General features: G+C 50.2%; 1 long non-coding RNA gene across 1 annotated transcript in view; it reads left to right on the top strand.

The window, feature by feature from the left end:
* The first annotated feature begins 1007 nt into the window (after positions 1-1007).
* Positions 1008-19089, top strand: part of LOC120605718 (uncharacterized) — a 99287-nt gene continuing 81205 nt past the window's right edge. The window contains exon 1 of the long non-coding RNA XR_005653691.1: positions 1008-1057. This is a non-coding gene — a long non-coding RNA (uncharacterized LOC120605718). The remainder of the gene's footprint in view (positions 1058-19089) is intronic.

The following is a 19089-nucleotide window of genomic DNA, read 5'->3' on the forward strand; positions in this document are numbered from 1 at the left end:
CAGAGCATCTGTCTCAGGGCTGTGTTTCCATAGTCCTTCAATATCCCTCCTGGTATGAGTATCTACCCCATCCTATAGCCCCTGAGACTCACCAAGCATCTGCAGCACTGAGACACACCTGCCTCCTGAATCCCTTAGTGATGGCTTCTGTGTGGGGCAAGTCAGGAAACCTGGCTGTGTTTCTGAATTGGGGGGGTCGGGGGCGTGATTCAGGGCCTGGGGAAGGGGGATCAGGCACCCTTCCTGTACTGCACCTCTTGGGTGAAGATGCCTGTGTTCTGTTCTGTTTCCTGATTCACTCTGTCTCCTTCCAGAGGCCTCACTTGTAAACAGATAGTCTTTTAGATTAGAAAAATCCAGGCTTCTAAGTAAGTGGGTAAGAAGGCAGTAGTATGACCTTGGGTGGGATCAGGATGGCAGCTAGCTTTGAGTGGTGGACAGAACACAGGACCAGGAGCCAGGGGCTCTGGTCTCAACCATTGGGTGACCTTAGACAAGACACTGTTCCTCTTTGGGTCTCAGTTTCCTCCTCTGTTAAATGAGGAGGGGGACATGGAACTGAGTGGTTTCTGAGGTCTCTCTCAGCCATCATGTTCTATGGCTTAGACCAAGAAAAATGGAAAAGGACTTTTGGGAACCAACCCACTTCTCAGACTCTCCCTATTTCCACAGTCCCTGGCTGGGCTAACTTTCCATTTTTCATGTTAGGCTATGCTGGAGGAAGCTGGGCAGAAGCACAAGGCCCAGTGCTGATGGAGAGTTTACCTGCGTGAATGAGGTGTCCTGTCTTCTCTGAAGGGTTTCATCCCTGAAGGCCTCTCTCTCCACGCTGGTTGCCTGGAGAGCAACATGGTGCTCTCTCCCCTTCTCCCCTGAAAGTTACAACAACAATAATAATCATAACCATTTATGGAGGGTCTGGGGTACTCCAGGTTCTTTACATGCACTATCTCTAATTCTCATAACAATGCAACAGGGCAATCATTACATCTCTATTTCATTCACAGATAAGGAACAGAGGCTCAGAGATGTCTAGTGTCTTTTCTGAGGCCACACAGTAAGTACCATAAAGACCTTGCTTCTTATATTGCAGCACACAGCTTTCTGCTCGACAACACATGTAAGACTGAGGTGGACAGGAGGGGGCAGGCTGGGACCTGGAATGCCCCAGACCTGGGTAGAAACTGCCAGCACCAAGTGCTGCCCACCCTCTCTCTGTTGGGCTGCTCGCAGGGTAGGCCGAAGACAGACATAGAGAAGGGAAGACAGGGCATAAATGGAAGAGCCAGGAGGTGCAGAGGGCACCTTGTCCAGGAAGACTTTGCTGGCTGTAGCAGCCCCGGGGACCTCTCCACTGCACAGCTGATGAACTGTGACTGGTCACAATGGCTGCTGCTTGGAAAGATGTCTGTTCCCTCTGACCATAGTGCTCTAGATGGAAAGTCAGCATGCCCTGATTCTGGTCACCCTTCTCTTTGGTTTCCATTTCCCCGACTGAGAGGCCCACATGATCTCTCAGCTCCTCCCCTGCCTGACTTTTATTCATACAAACCTTGGAGGTACTATTGCCTCAGCCCCTATTTCAGTGCCAGGCATACCACTGGGGAGATAGGCCAGGCTGCCCGAAGATGTGGGCCTTGATTCCCAACTCTTCCTACTCCTTGGCCTTATGTTCCTTTATTCAGACCCCAGACTGCCTAAGAGGGCATGCCCATCAGCCCTGGCTGTCTGGGTAGGGGTGGAGCAAGCAATGGGGAGGCCCTGGGAGAAGCAGGCAGCCCCTGTGGTAAGAGCCACCATGGGGGGAGTGTGATGACAAGGGCCCTGGAGATGAGGTCCCTTGGGGCACCCACAGGAACGGTCCAGATGTGTCTCTTCTCTCCCAGATGTGTCCTCCATCCTCAAACTGCTGACACTCCCCAAATTTCACAGGTCTGCTCAAGCATCAGGATCTAGAAGCAGTGCATGAGAGTTGCTTGGTTTCTTTTCTTTTCTTTTTTTCTTGAGGGTAGTAGTTTGGGGCTGATTCAGGTGAGTTATTTTTCATCTTCTGTGTCCCCAAGGCCCTAGCACTCACCTGCCTGTGGGATGTTTACAGCTCCCTCAGTTGCCAAGAGTCCCACATTGAGCTCAGTGGGCACCGAGGAGCAGGACACAGGAGTGGAGCCTCCTTTCCTTTCCTTTCCTTTCCTGTCCTGTCCTGTCCTGTCCTGTCCTGTCCTGTCCTGTCTGTCCTCCCCTCCCCTCCCCCTCCCGCCCTGCCCTCCCCCCTCCTCTCCCTCCTCCTCTCCCCCTTCCTTCTCTCCCTTCCTTCTCCCCTTCCCTTCCCCTTCCCTTCCCTTTCCTGATTGATAGGAGCGATAACATCTCTTCTAGCCCTTCCCCAGGGAGCCACAAAAAGAAGAGTTCAGACCGAGTCATCTCTGCTGTTAGATACACCTCTCTGTCCTGTGGAGATAAATTCATCACTCTCAGTGGCAGGCAGGAGGCTGGGAGGGTTGTCGAGACAGGTGTGCCAAGGGGTGCAGCTGCACACGTATGTGCTGGCTTCTTGGCCTGACTCCCAGTGCCTGTGGCTGGCAGGGTGGAGGTCATGCTAGAAGCACTTCCTTTTCCTCCTCTATTCTTCACAAAGGGCCTGGCAGAATGGCTGGTGAGAGGGCTTCTGCCCCACAGGAGTGGATAGTGAGTGTGTAGCGGGTAGAAAAATGAGAGGATGAGGCTGTCATTCCAGAAAGGGAGAGAGGGGCTGAGACCGGCTCAGCCCTATATGGGTCCATAGGGGAGACCCCTCTGGTCCTCTCTGCATCCCAGCTGAGGAGCTCAGGCTATCCTCAGGGGAAATAGATTGAGAGTTGATCTTTAGGAGGCTCTACTTTCCTCAACTGCAAAATGAACTAATAATATAAGATAACAATTCTTAGCTTTTTAAGTCATAGTCCTTTGAAAATCTGATAAAAGCAATAGACCCTCTCCTTGTCCAAAGGCACACATGTGCACATGTATAGACAAGAGTCTGTGTGCACACATACATACTCTTACCCGCTATTTGTGGGATTTGCAGACCCCTTGGAAGGCTCCCATAGTCGTCAGATTCAGAAGTCCTAGACGAGATGGCTTCTAGTCTAGTTGCAAACATGTGCAGTGCATGCGAGTAGCATGGTGGACCTGGAACCTGAGAAAGCCTATGCCATCCAAAAGTCTCTGGCTGGGGCAAGCATTTTGGGCCAACCCCAGCCCAGCCCTGCTTTTTCTGAGGGCGTACATGTGACCACAGGCTGGGATTGGCATGTTTCTGTGGGGCCCTCACATTTTCCACCAGGGCTGCCCCCTCTTTCCAGCTACACCCTCTCCAGTCTCCTCATGCTCAGCCCCAGTGCACCATTAAGTGTCCTACAGGCCACATGGTGTGTGTTTGAGGGTGGGGGGCAGCCGGGGGCCTGCCAGAGCTGTGTGCACTACACTGTGCATGGGGGTGGGCTCTCTGTGGGAGTGAGAGCGGGCAGGTATGGAGACTGTCACTGTTCTAGGCAGGTTCTGGGTCTCAGCAAGACAGAGCCTGCCCAGGCTTCTCCTGTTCTGTCCTGAATTGGAGGATGACATTGCCTAGAGAGACTGGACATGTTGGAAAAAACTCCTGGTTTACTGAGCTAAAATCTGCCCTCAGCTACATCATCTCCTGAATCCTTTACAAAGGAAAAATAATGGAAGCAACCATTACTGTGCTGTGTGCCATGATTTCATTTAATTCTTACAACACGCTGTGAAGTATTTCTGACTAGTGTCCTATGGGCAGATAAGGAGCCCTAGCACAGAGATAGAGGTACATGCCTAAAGTTTCACAGCTATATACTATCCAAGCCAGAATCTGGCCAGATCTCTCTGCTCCATCACCTGTACTCTTAAACACAAACTGTCCCAGGAGCCTGAGCAGGACACCAGGGGAGGACTGAGTTTATACTTGGCCATGTTTGACTACTCTACAAGCTAGCACCCTCACATCAGTGCTAACAAAGCAGCACAATAATGACATCTGAAGCTGGAACCTGAGGGCAAGAGGCAGATCACTGTCTTTGTGTGTGCGCGTGTGTGTGTGCGCACGTGTGTGTGCACACATGCATGCACACGTGCACAGGCATGCATTTGTGTATTGTATATGTAAAATTCACTTGACCGAAGAAAGCATTTTGATTAGATTCCACATCATGTGTGGTGCTGTAGTTCTGCTTTGTGCAGGGAGGAAGAGAAGACTAGGTGGGGGATTTCAGGGAGGCTTCCCAGAGGAGGTGGCACTTAAGCAGAGTCACCAGGAATTAAAGAAGATTGCCACACTAGGACTGCAGCTGAGGTGCAGCATCTTTGTGTGCATTACAAAAAGGCATGTCCTGTGCAACCCTGCATGGGCCCTGCTTGATTTCATTCCAGCTTTAGTTCCTTGTTCATCTGATCATGATCCTCTGCTTCCTTGGCCTTGTGTGCATGTGCATGCTGGGAGGAGCTGTGTTGAGGAGAGACACATATGTGGGAACCTGTGGCTTCCAAATTTGATGCATTTTCCTCCTGGGGTGCTCGAGGGCATATGTGTGGGTCAGTAGCGGAGGCTCCCTGCCTGGTCCTGTCCAGACATTCCCAGCCCTCTGACAGCCAGTGTGCATGTCGCTCACTAATGTGCATGGAGGGAGTGCATGGAGATGCAGATGTGCCATTGTCCCAACATCTGCCTAATTCATCAGCTGAACACACTTGTTCCCCATTAGGGCCTAACTCCATTTCCTGGGCAGCAACCAGTTTATTGCTCAAGGGGAGGGATATGGAAAGGGTCTGAGAGCAGTTTGTATGGAGATGTGTGGGGAGAAAGCATCCATGGATACAATCGCCAACATGGAGGCTGGGACAATGTCCCTCTGTTTTCTGTCCATTTCCCTGATCTGGACTGAGTAAGAGCTATGCCTGGAGCCCCTTGCTCAGTTGTGCTTTCAGGTACAACCTGGCACTGAGAAGGTAACTCCCACAACACCAGCTGGCAGCCTATTCACCAGCCTCTCCTGGATACCCCCACTCCCCCTGCTTTCCAACTGATGTTCCATAACCTATCTGGATACATGTGCTGCAAACTGAGGGGACAGGAGGCCTCTGCAGAGCTGATCTCAATCCCACACAGCACAGCTAAGGAAGGCCTTTACCTGTAAGGCTCTAGGGCCCCAGAACTAGGAGCAAGAGTGTGGGTATCTTGCCTCTCTGGCTCTCTGGATCTGTGTTGGAGGCCTGGACTGGGAAGTCCTCCCAGCTCAGTGGGTGGTTAGGAGTTACTCATCCTCATATCCAAGAACAAACAGCAGTGGCTCAGTAGGAAGGGCAGAGAGGGACTGGCCCATCCTGTGCCAAATTTGTTTGTGTTTATTTTGGTTCCTCTGCACAACATGGAAACAATGTGCTTCATCAGGTCCTGCTGCTCTGTCCCTGCTCTTCACTGAGTGGTGACAAGGTGGTGGCATGGCTCAGGCCTGCCCTTTCTTTCATGGAGATTCCCTCTTTCCTGCCCCATTGCCAATTACCCAAGGAGAGGACAGAGGCTGGGGTGCAGGGCTGAGGGGTGAGCAGAGGGAGAGAAGCCATGTAAGTGGGACAGAGAAAAGCTGGACAGTGGCCTGGAATGAGGAGTCAGGAAACCTGGATTTCCCCACTAGCTTGCCTATGATTTGGAATAACAGTAGTTACCATTTAATGAAGACTTACTAAGTGCTTAACTTTCTTTTATTAGAAGATATTACTATCAAAAAATATCTACTATAAAAATGATAATTATGTAGATAGAGATACTAATTATTGCTACAATGTCAATTATATTACAATATGTAATGTATCAAATTAACATATTGAACACTTTAAATTTAGACAATGTCATATATCAATAAAATATATTTCAATAAAAATACTATAATTCTTGGCACTGAGGGTCCAGCAGTAACAAAAAAGGAAAAATTCTTATTCTTATGGAGTATACTTGCCATTGACTATGATACAGGTATTCTCTTCTCATTTTACAGATAAGGAAACTGAAGCTCAGAAAAGAGAAGTATTTTGCCAGAAACCACGCATCACACTTCACCTTCTCAGTAGGTTCCATACTCTATTTGGCCTCAGTTTTCTCCTCTGTGAAGATGAGAAGTCAGATTGGAGGATCTCCAAATCCTTCCACTTTAGAATGTCTATGCCGAGGGCATGGGATTTGGAGGGAGGACTTCCCTGGGGTTATAGGAACTTGCCCAGTGCTTGGAGGCAAATGCAGGTAACAGCTTGGCTCTGGTTTGGAGTAGGCTAAAGAAGGGCCATAGAGAAAGGACAGCAGCATTTGGAGTCTGGGACACTGCTTAGCGGCCTGCTCTTTGGGGGCTAGGCCCTACACTCAGAGGAAGTTCTCTCATCTTTGAATTAACAACAAGATTCTCCAGGAGAAGTTCTGCCTCCATTCTTCAGACTATATATAGTCATGCATACTGTATCACTGTTCAGCCATAAGGGCCCATGCTTGACTCTTTCTTATGTGCCAAACTCAGAGGAAGGAGCGATATCCAGAATATTGTCTGCCTGGGGTGAACAATTTCCCGGGCATCTTCTACCCTAATTGACCTGGTATGGGGAGCTGGCAGTGAGGACACCTTGCCTGGAACCCCCAAGGGAATGGTGTGTAAAAGTCCCAGATGCCCTGAGAATGTTCAGGGAGGCCTGTGTCCACCAGAGCCCCACAGCTGAGCAGCTGAGAAGGGGCACTGAAAGCTTGTGGAGGGTTATAAGTGAGGCTCAGAGGCTATGAAGACTCAGGAGCTGAGACAGAGCTTCTCTGAGGATGAGAAAGCTGGAAGGCTAGGTTGGGTTGGTGCAGGGGTGGCAAAAGGCCTTAGAAAGTGAAGGCTCATCACTGACCTGTTCTGCAAGGTCAGAGCAGAGCAGATGGCCTGAAGCCACAGTAGCAGGTTATACCAGAGAAAGGACTTCTTAACTAAAATGCTTGTTGTGGCTGAACTGGGTGAGGCTTTCTCTGGAAGGCCTTTTAAGACCTGCTAACGTTCCAACACCTGTGATAATGATACAGCAGCTCAGCCAGGGGCAGAGGGCTGTAATCCATGACCCCTGGATCCTTTCTAACCCCAGGTCCCAGAATTTCTCAATGCTGTTGCCTGCTTGTTTATCAGGAAGGACCAGTGTTAGACAGACATTCCTGTAGTGATGGGGTATGAGGACCCTTCCTGACACTCTCATGTGGAGAGAAGCCCAAAGGATCATTCTAAACTCCCTACTTCTGACCCCCCTGCCCTCCCAGACAGCCCAACCTTGTCTCAGCTGCTCTCCTATCAGGTCTTCCATGGGAAATTCATCTTCAGTTCTGCCCTGCAGCATGCATCAACTGATGGAGAGTCCTCTGGTTATGAGCCCCCCTCTCATCTGCTAGTATCGCTTGTGGCAGTGTGTCAGTAAGCTCGGGGTGACATGGCTGGGCAGGGCTGACAGCAGAAAGTGGAAGCTGGCTGCTGTTTGACAGGTATATTATTCCTGTTGCCCTTGATTTATTTACCAAACAGCATGTGATGCCCCAGAAATCTCTCAGAAAGAAGGAGGAAGTCAAAGCTGAGGGACTCTGAAGGGATGAGGTACCTCTGTGCACTGACATTGCTACAGTGTAGGAGGGGAGCAGGGAACCAGGCAGAGTGGGAGGCTGGGGCCCCAGAGGGCGAGTCCCTGTGTCTTGGCACTGTCTATGGGACCCTCCATCAGGGCCGCAGCAACAGGAGCTTCCAGTGTCCAGGGCGGCTGGTTTGGGGTCAAGTTTAAGTGAGGCCCCAGGCCTCGGAAGTGTTTTGGGGGTAGGGGCCCTACCTAGGGTACAGAGGAAAAAAGGGACATGTTGCAAACGGGGGAACCCCTCAGGAGGTAGGTGGGCAGAGCAGGGCTGCGGAGTCTGGTTGTCCAGATGCCCATCAGCACACAGGCACCCATCTAAAATGGGTGAGTGAAGTCTGACCTTGAGCCCAAGTCTGGTTGCCAAGGAAGGCAGCCTGGCACAGGGCTGTGTCTACCTGGAGGGACACCTTTTCCTAGTTCATACTAAAGTGTCTTGTTGGCTAGTGACAAGCCTATGAGGATAAGCATATTTGGAATCAGACAGACAGGGATGCAGGCTCATCTTGGCTACATACAACCCATGTGACCCTGGGAAGTCCCTTAGCCTCCCTGAGCTTTCATCTCCTCGTAGTAAATGGTATTAATAATCTCACTTCTTGGGGTTATTGTGAGATATAAATAAGACGATTTACCTAAGAGTGCCTTGTAAGCAGAGAAATATACACATAGTTTTAAAAAGAGTTTGTAAATGAATAGAGAGAAAGGGCAGAATGAGCAATCCTGCGTGTGTCTCAAATGTTGGGTGGAGTGAGTCACGGCTGGCTGTGAGGATGGGAATGTCTGGAGTGAGTTTGGGGCAGGGTGGGTATTGAAACGCAGGTGTGTGACTGTGTTGGCTCATATGGGGATTTGCCCTGAGCGAGATGAAGAGACTTCTCAGAGGAGCCCTCGGCTGCCGCGGAGAGTCTGAAGGTGTCTGAGAGTGACTGAATGCTGGTGTGCATATGTGTGGTGGCTAGGATGTGAGAGTGTGTGTGTGACTTTGTGATGGGCTCCCTGAGATGGTGACTGAACAGTGTAGAAATGCATGAAGTGTATGTGCATGGTAGTGAATGAACAAGGTGTGAGTGTATGAGGGTGTGTGAACACAGGGGTGTGTGTACACTGGAAGTGTGTGTGCATAAGAGTTAGGTGGTTGGGGTCATTGTATGCAGGACCATACATGAGGTGGGCATGTGAGTATGCATGAATTGGTGCATGTACACACATGCACACACACACACATACTCCTCAGGCTTGCAGTGTATGTGGTATGTCTCCTGCCTCTGAACCTGCTACAAGATTGGGTTTTAGAAAAAGCAGAGATGTAGGGAAGTGATAATTATGTCCTATGCTGAATGGTGCAGAGTGGGGCTAAATGTAAAACTTCCTTCCTCACTGGCTTAGCTCTGGGGCATGAAGGTGTGCAACATCTATTTCTTCCAGATTTTTGGTGTGGGGATTTTCCTGGCTTGTAATAATGACTGGCCCACCCCACCCCTCCCCCACTCCCCAGCCCACTAATTGTCATCCTAGAGGCAGAGCTGATGGGCAGGCCCAGACATTGGAGGGATGAAGGTAGGAGAAAGGGAAGCTCTAGGTGCCCAGTGGGTCCCGATACATGTGGGCCTCCTGTGCCCTGTCAGGTCAGGCATCTCTGGAATAGTGGGCAGCTCATAGTCTGGGGACCACAGGTAGTAGCTGGGAAGCAGCATTTCTCAAGTAGGCATCTCCAAAGACTCCAGACAAACATCTGCATAGGCCCAACTCCTTCTTATCCAGGGACATCAAGCTGGAATTGAGACTTTCTACAAAACATTTGTTCACGCCTGAAATTTGATCCTTTCATACCCTTGAGGGCGAGGGGCTCTTGGGATTGGCAGGGCAGCAAGGACTTCAGGCTCCTTGCTCTGGGTAAAAGGGGGCTGGAAGGACCACATAGCACCTCCTTCTTGCTCTGATGCTGGCACCTAGTTTCTGGCTACGAATCTGGCTGTGATAGGGGGCAGGACTGGAAGGGCCCCAATGGAGGAAGGCACTGTAGAGGCCACAAGGGCATGAGCATACCAGCTGGGAACGAGGCAAGAAGCCCGGAAGGGCAGGGATCCTGTCATGTCCATTTATACTTCATGTGCTGGAACTCAGCCCTCTGGGGAGGGGTGGTTTTAGGTTAGGGGGAGGCAATGCCAGAGAGGCTAGGAGAGGGGCACCTATCTCCCAGTCCAGACCAAGACATGCTTATTGCCCACAGCCCTGTTGGTCTTGCTCCTCCTGAGTCCCCAGACCCAACCTCCTGCATCCTCTCCCTCTGGCTGCTGTCAGCTGCAGGTGCCATCCTGAGTTTGCTGAGAGACCATGGCCTCTGGTCCCCTAGGGCTCCTGCTTTGGACATAACCTGGCCAGCATGTGTTTTAATCTCTCCCTGCTGGCTCTGAACCCACCTGCCTTCTTCCTCTTCCACTGCCTTCCTTTCTGCCTTTGGCTTCTTTCCCTCCCCCTCTGTCCATGCTTCCTTTCCCCCTCTCCTCTTTCTATCCCCTTTCCTTTCTCCCCCCTTTTCTCTTTTAGATCCTGACATGCTTTCACATTCAATCACATTCCCCATCCTCTCTTTAGGTTGCCAGAGCCTCAGAAAGCTGATAAAGGAAGAAAAGGCCAGGGCTGGAGAGAGGCTAGGGAACCAAGACCCTGAAAATTCCCCCTCGTTGGCTACCTCCAGATGGGTGTCACAACCCCAGAGAAGAGAGGGCTCCTCTGCCACATGTCATTGCGTACACTCACATACACAGCTCCATGCCTTTATGAGGAGGGGGAGGAGGCCTTCAAATGAGAAGTGAAAGTAGTCTAAGTGTGAAGTGATGTTGGTGCTTCATACATCAGGGCAAAGGCTCTTAAAGAGAAGGAAGCAAATGAATGGAAGTGGGTGCAAGAGACCATGCACACTGGCAGTAACGGGTCTGGGCCTCCACCCTCCCACCAGAGTCCTCAGTGGGTCTGGCTGTCTACTTCCAGGCCTGCAGGTTGCCCCTGCAGGAGGACTTTTCAGGGCATGGGTCCCAAGTATGTCAGCCTGCAGGCTTCTGGGGACTCAGGGCTGATCTTGTGGCCACAGGTCTAAAATGCAGGGGCAAGCACCCTCAGGGGAGAGTGAGTCCCAGAGCAACTGGCTTGAGCACTGTGGGCTTTCAACACCCACACTCCTTGGTTGGGGGCTTGAGATCCATCAGTTGGCCCCTGCCTTTCTTGTCACTCCCCCTTCCATGCCCTGCATGACTCTGTCTTTCTGCCATACTTCCTGGTCATAGGATGCAGTGTTAAAACCCAACGATATGCAAATAAATGAACAGCAATGACAAAATCTCCTAATCAAAAGAGCTTGGAAGTTGAACAGCCAGGATGGAGCCTGGATGGGCTGCTCATGGCTGTGTGACTTGGGGATAGTAGTGCACAGTTCTCCCCGCTCTTGATATTTCTGGCTGACCCACCATCTTCCTTTATTTGTGTTGTCAGCTCTCTGTTTATTCCGCCCTTTCCCAGACTTTTCTCAGCCGTGTTGGCCTGACTTCCTGGCTTCAGGGAGGGTGTCTGATCCAGGCCTCTCTCATTGCCCTGGCCACAGGGATTGGTACAGAGGTGGGGAAGTAAGCTTTTGGACATTTGTTGGAAATTCTGGGAAGGGCTCTATTTTCCTTGGTGCGGCTAAGCTGATAAAAGTGTACCTGAAGGTGCTTTGTCCCAGTTTGGGGAGACTCTTCCCAAGAGTAAAGCCAACACAGGGGAGCAGAGCTAAGAGACAGAGAAAACAGATACTCAACAACCTTGACTGAGTGCCTGGACACAGCCATGCCTGAAACACTAAAACCATATCTATTCCTGGACAGTTCACTTACGTGAGCTGATTGTTTTTTTTTTTTTCTCTCTTGCTGAAGCCGGTTTGACTTGAGCGTCTGTCTTTTGCACAGTAAGGAGTTGACCAATATAGAGAGGTGACATAAGCTCTTTGAACTTGTTTTCTCAGTTGTAAAATTATTTCTCTTATGAATACTGCAAGGATTGGTTCTGAAGAATGATACCCAGTAGTCCCAAGATAAGAAGCAGTGATTATCTTGGTACAAAGCTGTTTTGCCATTGCTATCTCACGTGATCCTTTCAAGAACTCTGTGAGATTCTGAGGACTATAATGATTATGCTCCACTTTCTGAGGAGCACTCTCAGAATCAGGGATGTTACAGGTGCAAGTTGCTTCCGTCTGCCCTGCCTCGGGTTATTTTCCACCCTTTCATCCTGCTCTCTGCTCCAGGGAGGCTGATCCTGTGCCTTTGGATGACCCTAGGTCCTGCCAGTGGGGAGCCCCAGGAGGCATCTGAGGGACCAGGAAATAGTCGAGGTCTTCTTTATTCTAGTCTATCCCCACAGGGTGGGCTTCGGCTGGCCCTGTCCTTTGATTGAAGATCTGTGTTCCTCATGTGGTTCTGGAAATCATGCCTCTCTTTAGGCCTCAAGGTGGTAACAGGTCTGCTTCCCTCTACACATTGCCAAGACATTTATAACTATCCCTTTATTAAGCCCTTCTTGATTTACCCTAATTTGTGTAGCCATTGCTATCCCGCACTATCCCTCAGAGACTGACATTGGTTTACCCAGGGTGATCAGCTATTTGCACTCAGATGTGCATGTGCTGCAACCTGTGATTTTGTGTCATCTGGTACTCTGCTCTGCCCTAGGACCTCTCACACTCCCCCCTTCCTCCAAGGCTTAGGTGAACCATACTTTCTCCCCAAAGCTTTCCCAAATCCCTTCCCTCTTGCCTCACCCTGTCAGAACTATCCTCTAACTTCCATTTCCTTCTGCACATGGTATTGGTCCTCGTTGGTTCTCATCTTCTCCTCAGGTGTGGAGACCATGAATTATTCCATTTGTGTCTTCAATGCCCACCAACCCTGCCTCCAGCCACTCAGCCCCAGCCTAGGACCTCAATAGCTGATGGTTGAATTCAGTGCAGCCACAAGAGCTTCTGAACCAGGTCTGGCCTTTGCCCTGAATGCCCTTTCTTCTGGCAACTGCCTACAGAATCCATCCTCATCCTTTGAGTCTCAGCCGGAACAGCGCATTCTCCATTGTCTAGTGGTGCCTCGAATGGTCCTCCAGCAGCTCTGACCTGGCTTTCTCCATGTGGCTACCAGTCCTCAGAGGGGGACTCACTCATGTCAGGGCTCCTCTGCATAGCCAAACACTGTGCCAAGTGCATGTTGTTACTCAGTAGATGGCCACAAAGCAGAGAGCAGTGGCCATTTCTTTTACTTAAAAAATCTCCTCATCAGGGTATATGTCATATGTATTTCTCCTACTGTATGTAGTATGGGGGTAGACCCTGTCTGAAAGCTTGGTTCAGTGAGAGGTGGTCTGTTAGGATAATGTTGCCTGCAAAAGCTTGCAGCATTTCCCCTAAAAGCAGGAGGACACTGCTGTTGTTAGTCATCTAGAGAAATGGATGGTCCTTGGACAGATAATTGGAACAGGGAAGTCTCCCTTGATAGGCAGGAATGACAACTTGCCTGGATCTGTAGGAGCCTGCATGTCTGGGAAGCATTCCTGGACAGGAGTGGTTAAAGGTGGAGAACAGGAAAAAGCCATTGTTAATTGAGCTGATACTATGTGCTCAGGCCTGTGCGTGGGGTTCATCTCTCATTATACCATATGAGAATGTATCTGTACATCCACTGTTCAGATGAGGAACTAAGCTTTAGAGAGGTCAAGCAGCTTTTGGAAGTCATGCAGTTAAGAAGAGCCAGTGTTCACATTGCAGCCTGGTTCTTAAGCTTCTGAGTGTAGCTGAAGTGGAGGCAGAGAAGATCAGTGTGTGTATGGGGGACTCTGTATGGGCCCCCACCTTGAGTCACTGTGCCTTATAAGTCCAATTCCTTGGCTTCCTGAGATACGGTGTATGAGTTTTTCCTGGGCTAACTCCACACCACTGGGCCCCTGTTGTGACTGAGCTGTAGGGACCTAAGGAGACAATCATATGGCCAAGCCGGAACCAGGGTGACAGAGAAGCAGCCTGGCTTAAAGCCTGCGTATGGGTCAGCTAGAGACCCCAAGGGAGAAGGTGACAATTAGGCACAAAGCTAGGGGCTTTGCACGTTAGCTGAGCACTAGGCATTCATGTTACCCATTTTTCCTCCCACTGCCATTCTAGCACCTAGCACAGTGCTGGGCTGAAAAGGGAAGAGGACTCAGAACACTTGAGCTCAGTGTAGAGTTGGCAGGACCTGACTCTAAATGTTCTAATCAGAGAACTACACCTTAGGTAAGCTTTTAAAGGGGAACTCAGGATAGGCTTCTCTTACCAGGTCCTTGTGTGCCTCCTGTACTGGTAGCCTGGAGAAATGCAAACATATGTCCCCAAGCCAGATGAGTGAAGGGAAATGGTCTGTCCTTTGCTTCCAGATCCACCTCAATCTATACAATTATAAACCAAATGAAAATAAATTTTTAAATTACCTGCTGTTTTAGCTGTTCTGTTTCACACTGAGCTCCAAGCTGGCTCTGGAGGAGGAAGAACAGGAGAGCCCAGGGCTAGCCCAGAAGCAGGGTCTGAGATTGAGTCTGGGCTCCCATTCTCCTTAGGACCCTGCAAGTTCAGTGCACAACAGATCAATTTGCAATCATAACTGCTTTTTATCCCTAGCACCACCACAATTGTTAACTCCAGGGCTGGTGTTGGGATGGCTGCTATCTGCTTTCCTGCCTGCCTTCCACCACAACCAGAGTTGAAGGTGGGAGGAAGTGGAATTGGGAGCAGATGGGGCACCTGGCACTCTCTGGTCAAACAACCTAATGCCTGTTGGGCCACAACTGCTATAAAGGATCCTCTCCTGGGGGAAGGGGGGCAGTCTAGAGGTGGAGGGAGCCTTGGCTCTGCCTTACAGGAGCTCGAGGGTCGGGGGATGCCAGGAAATGGAAAAAAAGCTCTTATAAAGAACACCCGAAAGGCACAGTTGAATACCAGGGTCTCTGGAGGGACTCTGGAGGCCATCCAACCTGGCAGCGCTTGACCACTGCAGCACACAGAGGGTGCTCCTCACACATCTAGCTTTTTCTACATCACACTCATCCTCTACAAACCTGCACATCGTAGGACAAGTGAGAGTGGTGCTACGTAGGTACAGAGAGCTTCAGCAACACCCCCAAGGCCACCCAGAGAGAGGTAGGACTGGGTTTGAACCCAAGCAGTCTGGCTCCAGTGTCTGTACTGGACTTCCAATAATAGACATCCAATAAATATTTGTTAAATAAAAACGGCTGATTTTTAAAATGCAGCTTCCTGGGCTTCATCTCAGATCTATTGAATCAGAACCTCAGGCGTGGCGCCCTGGCATCTGAATTGTTTACAAACTTCTGAGTGTTTCTCATAAGGGGCACAGGTGAGGAAATTGGGAGTAGAAATGGCTTGCCAAGGCCACTGAGTTGTGTGGTGGGATTAAAAGTTCAGCCTCCTGATGTAGAGTGGCGGTGCTTGCCAGAATGATGGGTGCCAATGGGCTTGGGCTTCCTGAAAGAAGTGTGCCTGAGTGGGGAGTGCAGGTAGGAAAGAGGGGAGGCCTGGAAGAGGGAAGAGGCAGGGGAGTTCCAGGCAGGGAAAAGGGCCAGAGTAAAGGCTTGAAGTGGAAATGAGCATATTTCATTCATTTCTGGAGAGAAACTGAACCTATGAAGAGAGAGATGCTCCGGTCCTTGGTTTGTGCTCTAGAGAGAAGCAGAAAGGCCAAAGGAAGTTGCTATTCTATGGCAAGTCCAAGACTTCTTGGAAGAGGAGGAGAATAGGTTTCAGGGCTTCCATAAATGTCGAGCAGCAGGCAAGGTAGCCGTCCATCCCATGGAGGTGGGGTGGGTTTGACACAAGAACATCAGGAGTCAGTAGACCTTGGCTGGACTCTGAGTTCTGCCATCTCCAGCCACTTAACTAAACCATGCCTCAGTTTCCTTATTTAAAAAATGAGGATAAAATACCAGTTCTCTTTCAGACTGAGTATGAAGAGAAAAGATAAAATTGTCAATGAAGCTGCTTTTAAGTGTGGAAATGCCATGTAAATATAAGGATCTTGGCTCTGGAGTTTCACAGACCAGAGTTTGAATCCCCACTCTGCTGCTTCCTAGTTGTGTAACTGGAGACAAGTTACTTAAGTGTCATCATCTGTAAAATGAGGATAATGATCCTCTACATCACAAGGTAAATACCTATTGTCAGTGAGAGGATGTGTTTCTGGCACACAGTGGCTCAATTAATGTCACTGCTCCTTTACGGGAGGAGTGGTGTGGCCTGGTGGAAAAGTGGCATTCAGATCTGGCCTCTCCTCTGCTTAGCAGCCTTACCTTAACTTACCTCTATTAGCCTCAGTGTCTGAAGATAGGAAAGTGGGATGCTAATGAGAACCTCACTGGACTGCCATGCGAATGAAAAACTCCTCACAGAGGACTAGCATACTGGAGGTGTTCCGTAAATGATAGGAACTGCTGTTAGCCAGAATAACCAGATAAAGGCAGCCACGAATCAGTGAGTCACAGGGCAAAGAGAAGAGAGTTATGAGGAACAGGAGGCAGGAAGAGGAGTGAGGTACTCAGGATTAAAAGTGGCAATAACCCTGGCCCCCACTGCACTGCTGAATGCACTGCTGGATACACCTCTGACCACCAGGGGCTGACCCTGCCCCCTTCCCTACTTTCCCCTGGAGAGCAGCTCCAGCACGCTTTGGTCTGGACCCAGTCAGAGGCCAGTCTCCAGCCTGCCCCACCTGGCAGTGATAGATGCTCAGGAGGCAACTGTGAGGACTGCAGCCAGGATCAATACTCTAATCAACACCACATGGTACCTGCCAGCATTTTTTTCCTCACTCCAAACTTGGGGGCGGGGGGCAGGGGTTGGGAGTTGAGGAGAGAGATTAACTCCAATGCTGAGAACTCCACTTGATGAATAACTGAGTCAGTGGGAGAGGAGGAGTGGTGGGCAAGAAGAGACAACACAATCAGGGATGCAGAGGAGCGTCTCTAGCTGTGGGTGGGGCCTCCTGGGCTGCCCTGGCCAGAGGAAGAAATTTGGGACAAGAGTGAAGGCTCAGATGGTAGATGCCATTGTCATCTGCTTTTTAGTCCTGCCAGCGCTGAATCCCTGATGCGTGCTCCGCCCCTTTGATGCAACAGCTCATTATCCTCACTCCATCCCCTCCTTCTTCCAAGACTCACCCAGACCCTGGATCTGGGCTCTCACATGGACTCTAGAACTGCCAATGCTTCCACGATGCAGCCCTGGAGTGTGAGGTTAGGTGGAAATGCCCAGGCCGTGGCCGGGGATTCTGTCTGAGTTCCTTTCTGTGGGGAACCCCAGTTCTTCCTCAACTTCAAGGGCTGGAGCCCTTTGTCTGGGAGCCAGTATCTGATCCAGGTCTTGCCCTGAGTGACGTGTCTGGGTCATGCTGGCTTGCCTGCAGCAATGGCTTTTGTCCACCTAGCCTGCTTACTATGTGCCAAAGCTCTCTCTCCTGAGTGGCCAGTGCAGAGCTGAGCACCTGAGGATGGCTCAAGGCTGCCCCTCATGCCTTGACCCACTGACTCTTTGGAACCAGCCTCTACCCACAACCTCGAGCCTGTGCGCCCCACCACATTTCAGAAAGGTCTGGGCATCTCCTACCTGCCCCAGTGCTGACGACCCTGCAGGCTGGGCATCCGAGCCCCGTGGGAGTCACACAGGAAGAGAGTTGTTCCTAGTTATGGCTCTGCATGACCTTGGGTGAGTCAGTTTATCTCACTGAGTCCCACTTCTCTCAGCTTTACAAGGGGGGTGATCATTGCTGCCTTCTCGGCCACATGGGGTTTCTGAGGGGAGAAAAGGTGATAATGGCCTCAGCCAGGAAGTGGTAGAAGTGGGCTGCAGCCCAGACTCCTGACTTAAGACATCGTGATATCAATTTATTGAAATGACTGGATGCATGTGGGGAACCTTTGTGAGAAGTCAGGGACTCAGGGGTAGCCTGTGGACTGGACCCCACACCTCATCTTTCGTAATTTCTTACCAGTTCCTATGCACCAGTCTCAGATGTCCATGGAGGTCTGTGCTTGTGCTCAGGGTCAGAGTTTGGGGAGAAGGGAAGTGTGGTCATAAAGCTTGGCTATGCCAGGATGTGTCCATGGTCCTCTTTGGCCACATAGCTTCAGCTTGACTCCTCACTCAGCAGTAAAGACTGGCTGTCCCTGACCAGCCTCCTTTATTTCTCTCCCCAAACTCCTTAGAATGTCATAGTTAGGAGAGAACTTAGATTATAGGTAAGACCACCCGAATTGACTCCAGGGTCACTGCTCCTTACATCAAGACCAGTGGCTTGCAAACTGGATTCCTGGAGGGCCTTGAGGATGCCCTGGAGGTGCCCTGATGCCCTATCATGGGTAATAGAGTATAATGGAGGGTTGAGTGGTCAAGGCTTTTCCCTCTCTTCCTCATCTCCATTTCAGTTAGAGCCACTTCCTCTTCTTTGATCTGTATTTCACTTTTGAGGAAAATGTATGAAAAACTGAATTCTCCTTCAAAAAACAATGTGAAAATTGCTGCCTTACACTCCACTGTGTTCCCCCAACCGCTGCCCAGCACCTATCTCCTGAGCCTAGACTGTCCCCCATCCTGCTGCTCCCCTATGGATTGCCCTCATCTGAGCTCTTCTCCCAGACCCATCTCTATACGCCTGCCTCTCAAAATTAGTCAACCCTCTAACTAACCAACTCTAATGACTAATCTTTGCTGAAGAGATAATGGGAGAACTTCCCAGGTATTGATGTGCATTTCAACTGAGACCTTCTGGAGATGGTGCCTTAATTGGCTTTAAAGTTCTCAGGGGAAGCCAGCTGGGAGAGATGCTTCTGTACAAGAAGGCCTTTTGGGGCTTCTTCCCTACTCTCCCTGCTATGAGCTCAAATACCTTCCCTGCTGTTTGGAGCAAGCAGAGTGCTGTGCCTTCCCCCTGGCATGGCACTGAGCCCCTGAGCTCTGAGGATGGAAAGCAAGAGTGAGGCGCAGAGTTGGGTAGAGGGAAAAGCACAGGTTCTAGGGTCTTCTAAACCTGGCTCTGCCCCAACCTCAGGCAAGCACTGTGTCTCAGTTTCCTGCCCTGAAATGGGGCTGATGATTAGAGCATTACCTCTATGGTGGGCACGAAGATGCCATGAGGTAATTCATGGTAAGCCATAGAACAGTGCCTCGCACAGAGCACACACTCAGCCTGTATTGCTGTTATAGGTAAAATGGGTGCAGAGGCAGCTCTAACCACCCTACAGAAGATTCACACCTCTGAAGTTCTTCCACGTCCATGTTCCATCTCATGTAATCTCCAAGATCATCCTGAGAAGTATGGATTTTCAGCTTCTTCATTTTACAGATGGAGAGAC

Source organism: Pteropus medius, unplaced genomic scaffold (genome assembly GCF_902729225.1).
Source record: "Pteropus medius unplaced genomic scaffold, Ma_sr-lr_union100, whole genome shotgun sequence".
Lineage (NCBI taxonomy): Eukaryota > Metazoa > Chordata > Mammalia > Chiroptera > Pteropodidae > Pteropus > Pteropus medius.